Source organism: Dryobates pubescens, chromosome Z (genome assembly GCF_014839835.1).
Source record: "Dryobates pubescens isolate bDryPub1 chromosome Z, bDryPub1.pri, whole genome shotgun sequence".
Classification (NCBI taxonomy): domain Eukaryota; kingdom Metazoa; phylum Chordata; class Aves; order Piciformes; family Picidae; genus Dryobates; species Dryobates pubescens.
Genome location: NC_071657.1, coordinates 91,211,126 through 91,217,125, shown reverse-complemented (window position 1 = coordinate 91,217,125; position 6,000 = coordinate 91,211,126).

The following is a 6,000-nucleotide window of genomic DNA, read 5'->3' as shown; positions in this document are numbered from 1 at the left end:
TTTCAAACACATCCAACACTCATGAGACATGTTCAGGCCATGGACTGAAGCACATGAAAACTGAAATACCAACTTACTAAACTTTGTAGTTCAGAGGAGATTTCTTTGAGGCATCTCTTTGAAATATAGAAAGTATGGCAATATCTAGTGGATAAATTGGTGAGCAGAAAGGTATGACTGATGGGAATGGCTCTGTGTTGGAAATAGAGCCAACACCAGAGTGGCAAGAACTGTTAAATAAGGAGCATAGTTGAAAATCGCACAGAGAAGGCAGTACGTTTGAACGTGATACACTGATGTGGGGGAGCCAGTGGAGGGCTTTGCAATATTAAGAGTATACAAATGCCTGAGATCTCATCAGTATCTTTTATTTGCAGAATTTCATGCTTCTCTGTCTATTACAAATCTGAATTAGCTTCTGACTCTCATAAATCCTAAGTTTCATGATGTGATTAGGCTCTGCCACTGCAAAGTCATCCTCTTCAATTTCATATCCATAAGTCAGACTTAGTTTTAGGACAGGTTCCACCAACCCATACATAGTTAGTAAGATTGTTACCATTTGTTGGTATTCAGAAACTTATATTTAGTTTCATTTCTCTCCAAGAAGTATGGTGTATCTTATTTCACTCAACTGAAGACTGACTTCCCATGCTACTGTACGAGAGACTCAGCAATGGGATGTATCCAGCATGATAATGAAGCATGTGCTGAACGTCACACTACCAGTATAATCAAGTGCAAATGCTTAGATTGGGAAGCAAGCCTACAATTGCTAATCAGTTTACAGCATGTTGTTTTAGCAAAGGAACTTCCAGCGGTAGGTCCCTTCTCAGGCAATAGTTCACTGTAGACATTTGAAACTGAAGTATTAATATTCAACTGAACTAAATGTGAATAGAAAGGCCTGCATGTGGAAGCGTCAGAAGATGCATCAGAGCAAGGGTGGAAAGAATTAGCATTAATGGACACGATGGATGTGAACAACAGCAGTCAAATCAAGGAATAGCAAGGAGTGTGTTGTCTACGTTAAGACCACAAGACCAGAAGTGCACTCTCCTTGCTCCGATAAAACCGCGGTGTAGGCAATTTGTCATCCCCAAAGCCATGCTCTAATCATAGTCTCAGGTTACACCTTTCCAAATGGAAGACAGACAGTAGCCGTAAAGATGGTAAAATGAGCAAATAAAGCAACAGGCAGAAACTTTTCCAAAGGTTCCTGGAGGATAAGGCAAGCAAGGGTCTCATGCAAAATCAGCACATAACAACTGCTTGACTCAGGAAGATATAAGAGACCTGTTGAACAAAATTGTTGTTGACAGTTAAGACAGACCTAACATACTTGGTGAGGTCTCTACACCTAGTTCCCTTTGTCCATGGTCCTGTGCGCAAATGACCCTTGTCAGACTACTTAAACATCTTCATGCCTGGCTGTGAGCAGCAATGAGATCTACACAATAGTGTCTCTGTGCTGTGTGGGAGAAACTTTACCTTTACTGCTGAACACAAGGGCCTTACTACACTGGCTGTGTAATGAACTTTTAATAGAACTAAGGGAAAAAAAGAGGGTGTATCATCTTTGGAAGAAAGGTGAGGCAACCCATGGAATGTTTAAAGATGTTGCTAGGGCATGTAGGAGGAAAATTAGGGAGGCAAAAGCACATTTGGAACTTAAACTGGCCTCTGATGTGAAGGACAACAAAAAGTCCTTCTATAAATATATTAATAGCAAGAGGAAGGGCAGGGACAACCTCCACTCCTTGGTTGACATGGAGGGAAATGTTGTAACACAGGATGAGGAAAAGGCAGAGGTACTTAACACCTTCTTTACCTCAATTTTTACTAGCTGGAAAGAACGTCTACCAGACAGCTGGCCTGCAGAGCTGGCAGAAGGAGCCAGGGAGCTGCACAGTTTCCCTGTGTTCCATGAGCAAGTGATAGGAGCTCTCCTCAGCAGCTTAGACCCCCACAAGTCCATGGGACCAGATGGGATCCATCCTAGGGTGCTGAGAGAGCTGGCAGATGAGCTGGCCAAGCCACTCTCCATTATTTTTCATCAGTCCTGGCTCACTGGAGAGATCCCAGATGACTGGAAGCTGGCCAACGTGGTACCCATCCACAAGACGGGCCGGTTGGATGAGCCAGGGAATTACAGGCCTGTCAGCCTGACCTCAGTGCCAGGAAAGATTATGGAGCAGGTCATCCTGAGTGCAATCACACAACACTTAGAGGATGGCCAAGGGATCAGGCCCAGCCAACATGGGTTTAGGAAGGGCAGGTCCTGCCTGACCAACCTGATCTCCTTCTATGATCAGGTGACCCGCCTGGTGGATGTGGGGAGGCCTGTGGATGTAGTCTACCTGGACCTCAGCAAGGCCTTTGACACCGTTCCCCATAGCAAACTCCTGGCCAAGCTGTCAGCCCATGGCTTGGATGGGAGCACACTGCGATGGGTTAGGAACTGGCTGGAGGGCCGAGCCCAGAGAGTGGTGGTGAATGGTGCCACATCCAGCTGGCAGCCAGGCACCAGTGGTGTGCCCCAGGGATCAGTACTGGGCCCCATGCTCTTTAACATCTTTATTGATGATCTGGACGAGGACATTGAGTCCATCATCAGTAAATTTGCTGACGACACCAAGCTGGGGGCAGGAGTTGATCTGCTGGAGGGTAGAGAGGCTCTGCAGAGGGACCTCGACAGGCTGGACAGATGGGCAGAGTCCAACGGCATGAGATTGAACACATCCAAGTGCCGGGTTCTGCACATTGGCCACAGCAACCCCATGCAGTGCTACAGGCTGGGGTCAGAGTGGCTGGAGAGCAGTCAGGCTGAGAGGGACCTGGGGGTGCTGGTTGATGGTAGACTAAACATGAGCCTGCAGTGTGCCCAGGCAGCTAAGAGGGCCAATGGCATCCTGGCCTGCATCAGGAAGAGTGTGGCCAGCAGGAGCAGGGAGGTCATTCTGCCCCTGTACACTGCACTGGTTAGGCCGCACCTCGAGTACTGTGTCCAGTTCTGGGCCCCTCAGTTTAGGAAGGATGTTGACTTGCTGGAACGAGTCCAGAGAAGAGCAACAAAGTTGGTGAGGGGTTTGGAACATAAGCCCTACGAGGAGAGGCTGAGGGAGCTGGGGTTGCTTAGCCTGGAGAAGAGGAGACTCAGGGGTGACCTTATTACTCTCTACAACTACCTGAAGGGAGGTTGTAGACAGACGGATGTTGGTCTCTTCTCCCAGGCAAGCAGTACCAGAACAAGAGGACACAGTCTCAGGCTGCGCCAGGGGAGGTTCAGGCTGGATGTTAGAAAAGAGTTCTATACAGAAAGAGTGATTGCCCATTGGAATGGGCTGCCTGGGGAGGTGGTGGAGTCGCCATCACTGGAGGTTTTTAGGAGAAGACTTGACAGGCTGCTTGGTGCCGTGGGTTAGTTGTTTGGGCGGTGTTGGATTGGTTGATGGGTTGGACGCGATGATCTTGAAGGTCTCTTCCAACCTGGTTTATTCTATGTATATGTATTCTATGTACTATTGGTCGTGAATACAGTATTTCCACACCATGTCTTTTTCAGGCATCTGAGGCAGTGAAAGGAATGCAAGTGCCTTCAATTTAATTGGTTTTGACAAATGCTTTTCTCTCAATTTCTTTTTTAATGTCATGGCACTATCTAAGTTAGAGCAGGTCAGTAGATCAAAGTTCTTCATTCATTCTCCCCACAAGCACAAACCCCACAATAGACCATACAGTTTTCCTGAGGTCAGAGAAGAAAGGGAGGGGTTTTGAAGCAATATATCTCCAACATGTTGCTGAGTGTACAGGCAGAGGTCCCTGATGATGAAGAAAAGTGTTTGAAAAGTATTAATTACAAGGAGTTTATTTTCCTGGGGTCAGTGTACTCATTTGCACTGGTTAGGCCGCACCTCGAGTACTGTGTCCAGTTCGGGGCCCCTCAGTTTAGGAAGGATGTTGACTTGCTGGAACGAGTCCAGAGAAGGGCAACGAAGTTGGGTTTGGAATACAAGCCCTTTGAGGAGAGGCTGAGGGAGCTGGGGTTGCTTAGCCTGGAGAAGAGGAGACTCAGGGGTGACCTTATTACTCTCTACAGCTACCTGAAGGGAGGTTGTAGACAGACAGATGTTGGTCTCTTCTCCCAGGCAGCCAGTACCAGAACAAGAGGACACAGTCTCAGGCTGCACCAGGGGAGGTTCAGGCTGGATGTTAGGAAAAAGTTCTATACAGAGAGAGTGATTGCCCATTGGAATGGGCTGCCTGGGGAGGTGGTGGAGTCGCCATCATTGGAGGTTTTCAGGAGAAGACTGATGGGGTGCTTGGTGCCATGGGTTAGTTGTTTGGGTGGTGTTGGATTGGTTGATGGGTTGGAAGCGATGATCTTGAAGGTCTCTTCCAACCTGGTTTATTCTATGTATTCCAGGTATTCTATGTATTGCCAAGAATAGTTCTGTGCCAGCTTGACAACACAGGGATGCTTCCACTGAGACCTTATAGTAAAGAGCTGTTGCTTTGTGAGCTCACCAAAACCCATGCCCTATCCACAGTACTTAAGGTTATTCTTGGCTTGAACAGAGGCTGCTCCTGCTCTTATCACAGCCAGTGTTAGTCTTGTTATTGGTTTTCCCGAATACATTCGGTTAGACCCAAATTTGCTTTGTTGGTTGCATTATAAAATTTTTTTTTTAAAAGAGGACAGGAATTGATAGTCCATAAAAATGAATCATGGGCAGAACTTTGATGACAATATTATATATTTACAATGTTCGGTGTTTGTGAATGCTGGTAGAAGTACTACCTCTCATACTGTATGGTTTGTAAAATGTGTGCACAACTTCTCAGCAAGGGAAGTTCTTTAATATTCTTTATTGGCTGGAGGAAAGTGAGTGCCAAATACAACTGTGAAATGGGAAACAATGCACAACGGAAAAGTTCCAGAACATCAACACATCCGTTCCTTTTCCCTGCCATAAATAACCAACACACCCTTAAATACAAGACTAAATGGCTCCAGGAAACTCTCATTAATGAAAACGTCCTAGCTGGGCTGCTCACTTTCATTTGGAATTTACATGCTGCAAGAAGTGTTTTCTGACCCAGAATGCAGATATGTTGTTCTCTAGGTAATAACTCTAAAACTAGCTTACTATCTGGAGAGGTTTAAACCTTACTATCTGGAGAGGTTTAAACCTTCCTCTCAGTGTCTGAAACACACATGTTGAAAGGCACAGCCCTGTTGCTGTTAAAATCAGTGACAAAGTCCTGCACTGTCTATATAAAGACACAGTGTGTGTTCCAACATTTGTCCTTCAGTTTTCTGGAAACCAGAGATAAGGCAGGAAACAAAATAAATGACATGTATATATGTACTACATGCAGATAAGTTTCATCTTAAAATATAGGAGCTATGATATTTTACAGAGAAGGTCTCTTGATGAGACAGCATGAATAGATACTTCTCAGGATCTCAGGTAGTGATAGGATTAGGGGGAATGGAATGAAGCTGGAGGTGGGGAGATTCAGGCTGGACGTGAGGAGGAAGTTCTTCACCATGAGAGTGGTGAAGCCCTGGAATGGGTTGTCCAGGGAGGTGGTTGAGGCCCCATCCCTGGAGGTGTTTAAGCCCAGGCTGGACGAGGCTCTGGCCAGCCTGATCTAGTGTGGGGTGTCCCTGCCTGTGGCAGGGGAGTTGGAACTAGATGATCCTTGTGGTCCCTTCCAACCCTGACTGATACTATGATACTATATATACTATAGTGTATTCCTTGCAGATCAGAAGTGGCAGGGTAATTAGACCAGTAATTTGTTTAGAGGATATTTATATTAAAATCAGCTTATTTTACTGCATTAAAAAAAAAAAAAAAGAAGAAAGAAAAAAAGGTAACTGCTACCAAGAATCTGTAGCTTTACCACTTGAATCTTGTACCATACTGACTTGCCTTAAATAGCATCAGATTTAGAATGTTTCTTAACTTCCAACTAAGTCATTAATGTTGT